This window comes from Lactuca saligna, chromosome 7 (assembly GCF_052625555.1).
Source record: "Lactuca saligna cultivar CGN05327 chromosome 7, ASM5262555v1, whole genome shotgun sequence".
Classification (NCBI taxonomy): Eukaryota; Viridiplantae; Streptophyta; class Magnoliopsida; order Asterales; family Asteraceae; genus Lactuca; species Lactuca saligna.
The window spans coordinates 176112130-176127363 of record NC_136423.1 but is presented as its reverse complement, the minus strand read 5'-3'; positions in this window follow the sequence as shown (position 1 = coordinate 176127363).

The window sequence follows — 15234 nt, the reverse complement described above, 5'->3', positions numbered from 1 at the left end:
TTATAAAATGTCACTTTCACACCCTCATCTTTGAACTTTGCAAAATTCTTTAAATTAAAAAAAAAACTAATTTATTACATGTTTATTTTTATAGACGTGTTGGTATAAATTTGAGACGATCAATGTTTCGATGTAAATTTAAAACTTCCGTTCCTTAACTTTTTAAAAACAAACATCTTGTTTTTTATGTATATTTCAATATAAATTTGAGTTTGTCTATGTTTCAATGTAGTTTTTTTTTAATGTTTTCGTGATTACTTTTAAGCATTTTAATTAGCATGGTTTTGGTCTCTGACTTTTGTTCTATTGCTACCGAAATATATCATCTTTTTAAATCCACAACTATCGCCGCAACGTGTGGCAAGTAAAAGCCTAGTTTGATAATAAAATTGAACTCAATAATTACATACAAAAAACCAATTTCTTATATAAGAATCAGATAGACTTTTTTTTTTTTTTTTTTTTTAATAATCTTAGCAAATCAAAAGTGATTAAGATAAAATCACTTAATCAATTATCTAAACCAAACATAAGTACTAAAGATTTATAATAAAAAAAACTTAAAAATGTCACTTTGAACTTCAAACAATTTTATTTTTTGTTTTCTAAATAAATTTCATCTAATTTTAAGAGTATAAAATCATTTTAACATATATCACAATAATGTTATAAAGCCTTGGATACAATTACTAAATCATCAAAAACATGAAGACTTATATCACATATATCAGATATTTTATATCGAAAAATATAAAGTTTTTTTTTCTATATATTTATCATGGGTCAATATTTTAATATTAGGCCTTCAATAACAAAAGAACTCTAAATGATATCTTCTACAAAACACCTAAATAAATGACGCTAGTTATTCTAGATAGTTTGTTGTGAAACGCACATCCAAAACGTCCCCCTAAAGAATAGATAAATTTTTAATTATTAGATCACATGATGAAGATTATTATAAAGAGAGGGTAGAATATTAAAATATATGTTTCTTGGGGTAGGCGTGTAAGGTCATCTTTAAAAAATTTTAAACAGGAATCTGGCGGTACTCCACAAAAGAGATCCGTTAAGAGTACATAATGGCTGTCTAGAACTCTAGCCCATACGGCTGGAAATTTCGCTAATGACATAACACAACCTTCAACGTTTGTATTATTCAAAACCAGTCCTCTTAATTTCACATATTGTCGTTTAAAAGGAATGGTCGGCTAATTTTTTTATTCAATTATTTTTTAATGTGGTGAAAGTGTGAAACACATGTTCCCTTGTGCGAATGTAATCCTCCTAACAAATCTAACGTTGGTTTATTTTATTATCGGTTTTTAATCTTATATTTTTAATATTTTATCAGACAAGTCATTATGAAAAAAATATAAAAATAAAAAGATAATTTTTTGCTTATTTATATGAGCACAGAATAATACGGCCAGAAAAAATGTACTTCAAAACAGTCCATTCTAAAACTGTATATACTAGTTAACTCCCAAAAAATCCAAAACAATCAAATATTATATATTTTAGGTTGAAAATTATTGTAAATATTTATCACATGCTAATCGGTTTAGTAAATAAATAGTGATCTAAATGGGAACAAAAATCCAATTAACAATAGTTTGATTAAGTATGGGATTTTTTCTAAATTTACTTTTTAGGTATTAAACAATTTATTTTAAATAAAATGATTATGTCTTTAGTTATATTTTACTTGTCAAAATGTATGATTTTAATTCGTGGTTTACAAACCTATTGTATAAACTTATATCAAATTTTATTTTAATCGTATGAAAATTTTAGTTTTCATTTACCAAAAATGGATTATTTTGATTGCCAATGACAATATCAATAAATTTATTTTAGAACTCGACGTCAATGTCAATTGATATAAACCAAATTCATAAATGTTTTACCTACATCGATCAAACCTTTTTATTAAGCTTTAAACTTTTAATTTTAATTTCCGTTATAATGTTAGTGACATTTTTTTTTTACTTTCTAATATCATCAACATAGTGAACTAACAAGAAACTGCACGATATCAATTTTTTTTTTTTCGATTGAGAAATATATTTACATCAATTTCTGATACCGCTAGCCTATAAACTCTTTGATTACTACACAATATCACTTGTCCTTATGAATTTATATATGGTTAAAATTATTATCTATTGTATATAATTAAGCTTGCTGTTACATTGGTATAGTTATTCCAAAAAACTTGTTTTCATATACATCAAACATAATCAGATGAGAGTGGATTGACCGAATGATAATGACCACTAGCATTAAATAAATATATTTAGAGAAATGACACGATGTAGACTATTGCAAATGGATGGTGATGATAGATTTCCGATAAAATAATTCAAAAGATTTATAGTGCTGATGTACTGTAACAAAATTTAGCTATCTAAAAGAATCCAAATTTCAACAATGTTAGCAAAGTCTAAAGTTTATTCCTCAATCCTCTTAAAAAGCAACATAAATATCAATTTATAATTTTATTGTTCATAGCTTCTCGTTAGTTCTTTTTAGATAATTTCAGTCGTTAAAAAAAATCAATTTTCATGTCATCGTATAGAAAAAAATAACAATTTAAATCACGCAATCACTTTCAATAAACAAAATTAGTATTTCACAATATTATTGAAAAAAAACAGAGAGATCAAACCATTTAAGAAATAAGTCATTTAAATTTAACAATTACAAGATTTAGTTACTATTTATTAGATTTTATCCTCCAACAAATTAAGAATCCAATTATATATAAAGCTATTAATTTGTTGGTAATTGTGATCCTTAATTTGTTCTAATTTTATGAAACAAATTATTAAATTTTACTTTTAAATATGCTTTTAAATATAAAAACTAATTAAATTTCTGTTATTTTTTTTACCGAAACTATTATGTTTACGATAAATAAAAATAAAAAAAAAAAAAAAAAAAAAAGCAAAATAACATTCATGCAATGTGGTGTTAGTTTATACTTGGCGTGTGTAGCATAGTAGTAAAGTTAGATTGAGAAATGAGAATGAGAGGTAGCTTTCCAACTCATCATCAAGCTTCACCTAAATTTGACTTCGGCTTATTTGTTTACAATGATGAAACGATTTTATTGAAAAGTAACAAGATATTAAAAAAATAATATAACTTATGTATAACAAAAGACATGCAATGGTCTTTTAACCATCTAATTCTGTTGAAAGTTTACATCCGATACGCAAACTTATCATAATTAAGGAATTGTAATTTATTTTGTTTAAAGGGTAAGTAATGTTATTTATTGAATGTTGTGGGTAGAATGTGTCTTTTCTCTTTGCATGTTTCTATAAACACACGGGTTATGGGTTTTATTAGAGGTGGCAATCATATCGTGTCGTGTCGAAACACTAAACGGGTTGAAAGTGCTTGACCCTAACCCGACCCATTTAATTAATGTGTCGTGTCGTGTTAACCCGTTTATTTTCGTGTCGAGTTCGTGTCGGGTTTCGAGTTAGGGTTATAGCTGGAAATATATCGTGTCATGTGAGGTTAAAAGATTGAGCATGTTGAAAGAGTAGGAGTTAGGTAGGTAAAAAGGAAAAGCTAATACTTTAGAGGCAAAATAGTTGAAGTCATAGCAAGTTCAGATGAAAAAATTAAAAGAGTGGGAGTTGGAGAGGCAGATGACAAAGGTCATGAGGATGCGAGAGTGGTGAAAGAGACTGGGTAGTTTGGGAGAGAATGAAAAATTGAAATGAAGTCTTGATCTAGATGGCTAAGTCATTTCAACATTACAAAACAATTTAATTCGAAGGCTTTCTTTACTTATGGTTTTGATTTTGTATCTCTCTAGTTTGTTTAAATAATTCAAAAATACTTGCATATAAATAAACGGGTCATTTTCGAGTCATATTCGAGTTGAAATTCTCAACCCTAACCTTACCCATTTAATTTTCTTGCCGTGTCGTGTCAACCCGTTTATTTAAACGAGTTGAAATATCTTACCCAAACCCGTTTATTTCGTGACAGGTTTCGTGTCGTGTCAATTTTTGCCACCTCTAGGTTTTATCCAAGGTTGATCCGTATCCATTTGACTTGGGTATTTAATGTGAAGATGTTGATTCATTTGTTCATTCCACCATTCAGAGTTAGAAGTGTGTTGTTCTCTCACAATTAGGGTTTTCTTGTTTTGTAATCAAATATTATTCTCCTACATCATTTGTATACTCTTGAGTGTTAGTGATCTTTTAGAGAGGTTTCAGTTTTATTTGTTTGATGAAAACTATCTGTTTCATAGTAAATGAAATGATGATGTTGGGAATGTGTTGAGTTTGTATTTTGCTACATGGTATCAGAGCCATCGTTGCCTCACGATATTAGGTTCATGATGTTTGGTGTTTCGATGACAATCTGTTGAAGTTCATCAGGTTTGTGTTCGTCTATTATTTTTCTTCCGCGTTCTTTCTCTTGTGTTTCGTTAACCTTGTAAATTTACACTAATTGTGTCAGTTCTAGGGTTATCGTATAGTAGGTTTCGTTATTTAATCTTAATTTGTGTTGAATCCAGTTACTGCAAGTTGTTGTTTGTTTTTCCTTGCAGTTCTAGTGGAGATCTGTGCTGATCCTAAGTGATATATGGTGGATTCTCGCCATCTGTGAAAGGTCAAGGGAGTCGATTCTTCATCTTGGTTCATCTGCACTGTGAGGGTTTCTTGTTCCTTTCTTTCTCTTTTATAAGTTGTAAATCTGGGAGATCTTGGTGTCTTGCATACACTAGTTAATTGTGTGCTTTATTCTTGATTTGTCGTGCTATTTGTTTTTTGTTTGACTCTATATTGATTATCTTGGGGCCCAAGAAACATGGTGACCATCTGGACATTAAATCAAGACATTTTTTTTGTCTCCTTTGAGTTTTTATTTGTTGCTTGTTATTTTGTGGGTCTTAATTTGTTTCTATGGCCTGACCTAATGATCTTCTAGTAGGAAGTAAAAAGGATAATTTGATTAATTTCGATGATCCCCTTTGCATTCCTTCAGATAATGTTACAACTACTATTGTGACAATAAAATTAACTAGCAATGAAAACTTTCGTTTATGGAGAAGTTCTATGACCAGGGCTCTTAAGGATAGGAACAAATTAGGTTTTGTAGATGGCACTTTTAAAAAGGATTTTGTTGATCAAAATAAGAATTCTAAGTGTGAAAGGCTAATGTTATTGTATGTTCTTGGATCATGTCCTCTATTTCCGAGTCTATATATGCTATTCATGCTTATTCCGATGTTACCCAAGATATTTGGGAAGGTCTTTTTGAAACCTATAATAAGGCTGATGGTTGTGTTGTGTTTAATATACATCAACAAATAAAATCTTTTAAACAAAATGGGATGCCTGTTTCTGATTTTTTTTTCAATAAACTTGATGCATGTGGAAAGAATTTGATGGTTTAACGAGTCCTTCTGAATGTACCTGTGAGGTTGCCACTAAACTTAATGATTCAAAAATGATAAAACTTATGCAGTTTCTTAGTGGTCTTGATAAATCATATAGTTAGCTTAAAAGTCATATTCTTCTTATATCCTCTTCTTAGTGTGAAAACCAATTTTTCTCTAATATCTCGTGAGGAGACTCTGTAACATCCGGATTTTACCAGGTATCTTGTAAATCTAATTTTTTCATATTGTGAGAGGGACTCGGCGAGTTGGAGCTCAGACTCGCCGAGTAGAGACGCGAAATTGAACATTGGTGCGCGCCTGGACTCGGCGAGTCCAGGATATGGACTCGGCGAGTCTGCGCTGTGTAATGAAACCCTAAATCTCCGGGTTTGAGGCCTATTTAAAGGGCCTTATGGCCGTCATTTGTGCTCACCCATCCCTCAGTGAGTGACCCTTGTGTTCTTGAGCTATTTGTGAAGAGAAATGAGCCATTCTTGATCTTGTGTGTGTTATCTAGCAAGAAGAAGGAGACCCTAGGCAAGAGGAAGCAAAGGAGGTTGCTATTTCGTGGATTTGGAGCTTAGATCATCACTCTAGAGGTATTATCTCGGACCATTTTCTGTTTAGTGAAGCATGATGCAATTTAGGGCTTGTGGTGGTCATTTATGGGATGATTTGATGCCCATTGGTTCCCTCTTTGAGTTGAGGCTATGGATCTGGATCCATAGAGGTCCAGAGAGCCTCACTCATCAAGCTTTATGAGTGACAATAGAGTCTTTGGCCTTGTGTTGTAGTATTTGAGTCATAAACATCATATATGGTCATATAAAGGTTGTATGTGCATCAAGATTGTAACTTTACGTGCTAAATGAGCTTGGAGGGACTGGATCTATGGATTAATGAACTGGATCTGACCTTTAGAGCAAGATTGAGTCAGTGCATGGCATGGACTCGCCGAGTCCGAAGAACAGACTCGGCGAGTAGCATGAATGTTGCCCGACCACTCTGTGAGTGGCCTCGCCGAGTTGGGAAAGGTGGACTCAGTGAGTCAAGGGGGAGTCAGAATAGACAGGTGGACTGAGTCTAACTGGACTCGCCGAGTTGTTCTTGAGACTCGACGAGTTGAGTTGTGGTGGCCCCACAACTCGTGCCAGGTGGAACTCGTCGAGTTGAGGGAATGCTCGACGTGTCAAGGGAGGATTCCAGGGAAATTGGTGTACACGCCCAGACTCGCCGAGTCGCCTGGGTACTCGCCGAGTCCGGTCAAAGTTGACCGTTGACCGTTGACCAGCGTTGACCTAGATTGACTTGTTATAGTGTGGTCAACCCCAGTGGGGAAAGTGTTAATTAGAGGTGTATTGTGCTATAGGGGGACGACAGCTCGACAGGTCGAGTGATTAGCGATTTCAGGTTTACGATTTACCGAGACACGCGAGGTGAGTCTTCTCACTATACTTTACCTTGAGTAGGTAACCAGAGTTATGTGATAGAGTATTTGTATGCTATGTATGTTATGTGTTGTACTGCATTACTTCTATGTGTTTGATGCTGTGCATGTTTACAGAGTTAGAACCGGAAGGTTCACAGAGTTAGAACCTGAGGGTTCACAGAGTTTGGGTGTACGGACCCACAGAGTTATAGCCTCGAGTGGCTAATATGTGTTATATGTAGTATTTTGGGGAACTCACTAAGCCTTGTGCTTACAGTGTTGATGTTATTGTTTCAGGTACTAGTGACGACCGCGGGAAGGCGCTGGCTTGATCCGTACACACACACATTCGAAGCTTGATATCATGATCTTGGGATTTTGTATTGTCTTGTTTGGATAATTAAAATGGTTGTTTAATGAATATCAATGGAATTATGTTTTATAAAAATTGAAAAATTTGTTTTGAAAATTTTCGGTGTTACAAATTGGTATCAGAGCCTTGGTTTGAGGGATTCGGGTACACCTTCGGGGGTATTTGAACTCAAACTGAAGAATTGAAGAGATATTTCAAAATAAAAAACCAAAGTTTTCTAAGAATGAAAGATTTTCCAGGAAGAAACGTGTGTACGATCAGCCAGCGCCCGAACGGTGAATTCCCAAAATACCTTTATATTATGCGATAATTATTATTAATGTGATGTATTTGCATGCTAGAGTAGGCTAGGTATTGCTAATAGGACTAGAGTGGCCTGTTTTGTGATGCCTTAGCCTAGGGAAGGGTGAGCTGCTATGAGATGCTGAGAGTAATTAGGTAGCAGCTAGGACTTTGTGTGAGACCTGTTACAGAGTGATTTAAGTATAATAGAGTACTTGGGGATTGGGATCCGAAGAGGAAGATCTGGGGTGTGTACTGAGACGGTGCAGACAGTAGTATTGGGCCCGTACTACTGAAAGCACCGGTGCGGTACACAGTCCAAATAAGAATCTTGGGATACCAAGAATCAAGGAGGGGTGGATTGTCGAATGTAAGAGTGTTCGAGTAAATTCTAATTATCGCATGTTGTATTTCAGAGGTTGATCATGGTGAGGACACGTCGCATGCCGGAGGATGCCGGGACTAGCGATGAGGAGATTCGACAGATCATTCATGAGGAGGTGGCTGCGGTCATCAGAGCTGAGTTACCAGAGATGTTCGGATCCATTAAGACCGCGTTGATTGAGACATTTGACGAGCGCTATGCCGCTCTTTCTGAGGCTGCGGTTGCAGCGGCTACCGTAGCGATTGCTGCGGCAAGACCCCAGGGAGGTGATGCGACATTGTTTAGGGAGTTCAGCAACACCAAGCCACCAGAGTTTGATGGTACGCAGGATCCGGTGGCAGCTATGAGGTGGATATCTGATATGGAGGGATGCTTCTTCACTTGCTCGTCCCCTGAGCATTTGAAGGTTCGGTTCGCGCTGAACCAGCTTCGCTTGGGAGCGAAGGACTGGTGGAAGTTTGTGACGGCACACTTCACACCGACTGAGCTTTCGGCAGTGACCTGGGAGAGGTTCACTACCATGTTCCGAGATGAGTACGTTCCTCAGGTGGAGAGGGAACGTCTGACACAGGAGTTTCTGACCCTCAAGCAGGGTACCGAGTCAGTCACAGCTATTACGAGGATGTTTCATGAGAGGGCGATGTTCTGCCCTGAGCACGTGTCCACCGAGCAGGCACGTATGAGCCGTTACCTGAGCATTCTGAGACGGGATATTCGGGAGTTCGCTGCGAACTCCTCGTATCGGACATTTGCCGAGCTTCAGGCAAATGCTCGGAAGAGGGAGATTGAGCTTGAGACTCAGGCCAGGGAGGAGGCGGAGTCTCTGGGGAGGGATCGGCGGCCGGCACAGTCCCAGCCGGCAGCCAAGCGGGCCAAGCCCGCTGATCCCCGACCCGGGAGCCAGAAGGGCCGCACTTGTGGAAAGTGCGGCAAGGGTCACGATGGAGTCTGTCGAGCGGGGTCTTGCTACAAATGTGGCAAGGAGGGGCATCTGGCCAAGGACTGCCCCAAGGGGTTTACAGTGTGCTTCCACTGTAACCAGACCGGACATCGGAAGGCAGAGTGTCCGCTGCTGCGCGGAGCATCTCAGGGGTCTGCTCCCGCCGCCATCAGAGCTACTGCTACAGAGAGTCGGCCCGTGAAGGCCGAGGCACCGAGGGCTCGGGGGAGAGCCTTTCAGCTGACTGTGGAAGAGGTCCGCGCGCACCCGACGTTGTGGCTGGTACGCTTTCTTTTATTATTTATTTATGGTGTCGAGATATTATGCTTATATTATGCTATGCATAGGTACCTTCCTTGTGAATTCTGTACCTGCTTTAGTGTTATTTGACTCGGGTGCGAGTCGATCTTTTATATCTTTGGCATTTAGTCAGCATATCAGTGTTAGTCGTGGGGCACTGAGTCGGCCCCTGCGGGTTTCCATAGCCGCCGACAGAGTGATTTGTGCCACGGAGGTCCTCCGGGGATGTGTATTGGAGATTTTTGGGGTTGAGTTCCCGATCGACCTGATTCCTATTGCGATGGGTGATGTCTGTGTTATAGTGGGCATGGACTGGTTGAGCCGATTCGGCGCGGTCATCGATTGCGAGTGTCAGCTGGTGACTATACGAGATCCTAGTGGGGGAGTTCTTTCGGTTTACGGCGAGGGTACACGTTCTGGATCAGCCTTTTGTTCGGCTGCTAGGGCGAGGCAGTGTTTACAGCAGGGCTGTAAGGGTTTTGTGGCGTATGTGATGGATACGCGAGTGATCTCCGAGAGACCGAGTTCGGTGGATGAAGTTCCGGTGGTGCGTGAGTTTCCAGATGTCTTTCCCGAGGAATTACCAGGTGTGCCTCCCGTGAGGCAAGTGGAGTTTGATATCGATTTGGTTCCTGGAGCCGCGCCTATCGCTAAGGTGCCGTATCGCCTTGCGCCTCCAGAAATGCAAGAGTTATCCTCGCAACTTCAGGAGTTGCTGGGGAAGGGGTTTATTCGGCCGAGTAGCTCGCCGTGGGGAGCACCCATCCTGTTTGTGAAGAAGAAAGATGGCTCGCATCGCATGTGTATTGATTATCGGGAACTGAATAAGTTGACGGTCAAGAACCGTTACCCGTTGCCGATGATCGACGATTTATTCGATCAGTTACAGGGAGCATCTTGGTTCTCCAAGATTGATTTGAGGTCGGGCTATCATCAAGTGAGAGTACGGGATGAGGACGTCCAGAAGACAGCATTCAGGACGCGTTATGGGCATTATGAGTTTGTGGTGATGCCTTTTGGGCTCACCAATGCCCCGGCTGTATTCATGGACCTCATGAACAGGGTATGGCGGCCGATGTTGGATCGGTCGGTGATTGTGTTCATTGATGATATTATGGTATATTCGAGATCTAGAGAGCAGCACGAGGAGCATTTGAGGGAGGTTCTTGGAGTTTTGAGATCGGAGAAACTTTATGCAAAGTTTTCCAAGTGCGATTTTTGGTTGCGGGAGGTCCAGTTTCTGGGACATCTCGTTAACCAGAAGGGGATATTGGTCGATCCGGCCAAGGTTGACGCAGTGATGAGGTTGTTGGGTTTTGGTCATAAGACATCCTATGTGCTCATACAAACCCTAATGCTTGGATCTAGGTTTCTCTATTGTACATGCTTTGAATCCAAGACTATAAACCCTAATTCTAGCATACATATAATCATATTAACATGAGAATAAGTTTATAGTGTTACCTTGATTGTTATGTAGCAATAACAATCCCAAATCTCCTTGTATTGACTTTGGAATGCTTAGAGTCACAAGTGTCACTCCTCTAATGGCTTACAAACACCATAAGCAAGTGGAGAAGGTATAAAGAAAGAAGTGAGAGGTTAGAATTCGTATCTAGGACCTCTTGGGAAGGAATTACACGAATTCATGGCCCTAGGGGTGTTTATATAGGTGTAGAGATAGGGTTTCAGTCATTATCCTTATCTAGTTGATTATCCATTAAGCAACCAATAAGATAATCCTTGAATCCTTATCATACTCGAATTCTAAGGGATTTACACCTCAAATTCGTTCACCATATATATAAGATAATCCTTACCTTATTTTGTAACTATCACATAATTACAATTCAGCCCCTCTAGTTTAATTAATTACATTTGATCACAAAACTGATTCTTAATTAATTATTGACCAATATTAATTAAACAAATATGATTTCTCCTTTAATATATTATTCTTATAACATATTAATAAATCATATTATCCTCTCTCTCTTTATTCATTTCTCCAATCAAGTTGCTTTGGTGAAGGCAACCCAAAAGGACCATGCACCATCGGGTCAAGTACATACCAAAATAGTTATGGACTTAGACACTAATCCAACAGTCTCCCACTTGGATAAGTCTAACAACTATTATGCGTATGACTTCAGATCCTGATCTGCAATCGTAGCTTTCCAAAGCCGCTGTCAACTCTGATCATATCAGATACGCGTGTCCTTAGATAAGGGATCATATATTCCTCCATTCTTGATATCGTCTGAGACATGATTTCTAATCATTCTCTTTGTACTACTTCTCGATTTCCGATTTATGATGACAGACTAATTGAACAAATCAAATTAGCCCTAGCCCGGCCGAGCATTTACGTATGTCATCACTAAACCATCGAGGGGCCCAAAGATATCGCTTTTATCCTACTTTGGATAAGAGAAACGGATAAACTTTGATACAATGCTCGCTTGCACTCACTCACCGAATTACACACAACAATATGTTTTATAACACCAAGTTACTGGTGCGTTTACATATTATCAATGTGTAACCGATTCGCAAGATACAACTCACACATCTCGGTTTCAAGAATATAAGATGTTATCGTCTCACCAATCACTCGTAATACAATTCATGGAGTGATCCAAGTGAGCGTGGGTTTAATCCAATGCTCAAATCATATTCATAAGCACTCATGAACGTTGCAGCAAACATTTGCTTACGTCTAATACTCTTCTAGACAATCCACACACCAATTCACGACAGTCTTCATTCATATCTACTTCCAACATATGAACGACTGTGGCCCGTTTGAATAATTCGATTATTCTTAATAAACTCAATTATTCTGGAAGTCAAAACATGCAAGGTGAAACACAAGAATAATACTAATCCCATATGGCCTCAAACCTTTGAGTATAAACAAAACACGTTTTATTTATCACCATATCGATTACTCATTATTTGTCGTTTCGGGTAATCAACTTCGCATTTTAATTCCAACACTTGTCCCATGCTCCTAGTATGCACACAATGTTTACCTATGGTTCTTACTTTTGCGAAATAGACAAATTGAACACATTTCCAATCATTCTCATTTTACAACACCAAATCCATTTTCTTAAGTGTAAGAATATCAAATTCTTGTTACTTATAGAATACACTAGATTCTAACACTTTATGCAACGATCCTTTTGTAATGTCACTGCACCAAAGTCTCAAAGACTATTGCCAATGATATTACAAATTCCTCTATCGGAGATTGCTACAAGACAATTCCTTAGATATGATGTCTCTCACTCAAAGTACATTCCTTTGAACATCCTTTCGCATAAAGTTTCTAATCTAGACATAGATTTTACTTCCCAACATGGACACACTTCCATATTTTCTATATGACAACTCATTCTTAATAGAATCTTATCTATTCGTAATGATGTCGATATCGTCCATCCAATATGGAAACACTTCCATAATTTCCAATACTATACTTCCAACTACTCGCAAGCGACCAATCCTCGTCGAACTTTGGATTGTCCTTTGATAGTTGTTTAATTATTTTAGTCAAAACCAATTCTAGTCCCTTTTCCCTCTAAATGCACTATACATTTGGAAAATTTTAGAATGGTCAAACATTAAAGCATTCGCAATCGATCCTATACCCGAAGCGTATGGGACACGACGCATAATGTTTTATTTGCTATGTTCTCAAAACTCGAATTGCGAAGAGGAATGCCGTAATCACAATCGAAATTTTAAGAACACACTATGTACCTTTGACTAAATTTATCAACATTCCACAACCTAATCCTTTAGATTTGAAATGAAGCATAATATTTCTCTCCCTTAATTATAGAAAAACAACCTTTCAACTCTTACAACTTTGCAAAGTACGACTCTTGTTTTCTATAATTAATATTGCCAACTATGCAATACGTGCCTTAATAATCATACAATCATAACATTTATGCTCCCACTTTCATGATGATTATTATAAAACATAACACTTATGCTCCCACTAGCTTCGACATGTATTCATAAACATCTTAACTTTCAGAAAAACAATACTTATTGAATTTCTTAAGTTCATGTTTCTAATACTTAGTGCTTTGATAATCTTTTATCAAGGCTTCTTGAACTTATACACTTTTGCCTTAGATAGTTCATATGTGTGTCTTAACAATTAAGACTAATTGCCAAACCTCACAATTCAAATTATGGAAAGGGATGCCGTAACCATGATCGAATTTGAGAATACAATTTTACAATCACTATCTTTTAAAATCTTTCTTAGTGAAAGCATTTTCTCACAATCATTTTCATGAAGGAAGAAATCTTATGACACTTAGATTTAAACGGTGTATGTGTTCCTATCCATGCGAATTTGTTAAAACCAAAGTTTACGACAAATTCAAACTCATATGGATCGAACTTTCTTAATCTTGATTTCTTGCCTTATGGTAGCACAGCTGCCCACCACGTCTTCCAAGTAGTTAAGCATCTTACCTTTTTCCTATCAATGTACCTTTCATTGATCAAGTTCCTTGCCTTTTACGCATTCAAATGAGAACTCATAGGACTCACATGCATAATTAACTCGATTGGATTGGCACAGAAACAAAATAATGTCTTTACGATAGGTTGTAAACCTCAACTCGTGTGCTAGTGATGATCGATAAGGTTTATTTGATTTGTTCTTGAAACTTTTCGAGACCATTAAGACTCCCACTGACTCCTTGACATATAAGATTCTTTTGTCAATAAACATTTCTTGACAAACAAATTTTCAAGAGTTAGTGTAGCTTGTATCAAAACACTTCATAAATTGGTCATAGTTGGTCTTTGTCTTATCCAAGACATCACAACTTTCCACATTTGATGAATGTTATAAACCTTTAATACTTTTTACTCATTGTCACAATCTTAACTTTAAGACTTGTTATTGGAACAAAGTATGATTGTCTTCTTGATTTGACCATTTCATCAATCTTTGATTCCTCTTCTTGGACATACAATTGTACCAAGACTCACTTAGAGGATCAATTGAGATATGGTTCTTAATCATTAAGACCTATCATAAAGCATAAAAGCCACTCTCCCTTCTTCTTAGAATGGAGAAACTCTTATCTTTCTGCCTATTTGATTCTTCTTATTCGTTTTGCTATTGATCTAAACCCTTTAATCAATTCAAAATTACACTTAATCTTGTAAGTATAATCATATTTACTAAACCTTTAGTAAATGATGACGAATATCTTTGTTACTCTTATGGTGAACTTGATCAACACACAACTTTGTGTACTCGATCTCCTAGTCCTTCACTTGACACTTTGTCAACGAATTAGTCTAATTATCAAATATGAAATTTCTCATTCATCATGCAACCAAGTTGCATGATTCCAAGTTTCTGTCCAATTGAAACTTGGGCGATGAGAAACTCTCCCTATTTGGTAAATTCTTGACTTTCCATAACACAATAAGAAACAAATACATTATTGCTAATAATTTTAACATCAATTTTTCATACACGCCATTGTAAGGATTTAAAATCAAAAATTTATTTTATTGCGGAAAAATTTGTCCTTCACAATGCAACTCATTGAAAAACTTATGCGAATACATCTTTCTTAGCAATCTAATTCTAACTCTGAGTAGTAGCTCAAGAATCTAATCTTCGAGAAACGCAATCGAAATCCATTCCTTCATGGTTAGATTCTGCTCACTTCTTCCCTTAAGCTTCTTTTCTTTTCTTTGATCCTTCTAAACATCAATTGTAATCTTATCACATTATGTATTCAGAACCTAGAATGAAGCTTAAAAGAGTTAGTCAATGGATTTTACCTAAATTAGAGCCATACGTTTCGACTCTCCCATCTCTTAGATCTCTTAGGTAAATAGGGCAGCTTCGTATCCAATGCCCCTTCTCTTGGCAATAAAAGCAAATTGACTCCTTTTGGAACAACACATGGAACTACTTCAGACATCGCCTTTCTCTTATGATCAAACTTTTCGATCATTGCATGTCTTTCATTGCCATTGTCTATATCCACAGAGGTGTCGAAGGCAGATTCACCAATCAACTTTGCTTTTCTATTGCGCCAAACCATTGCTGATT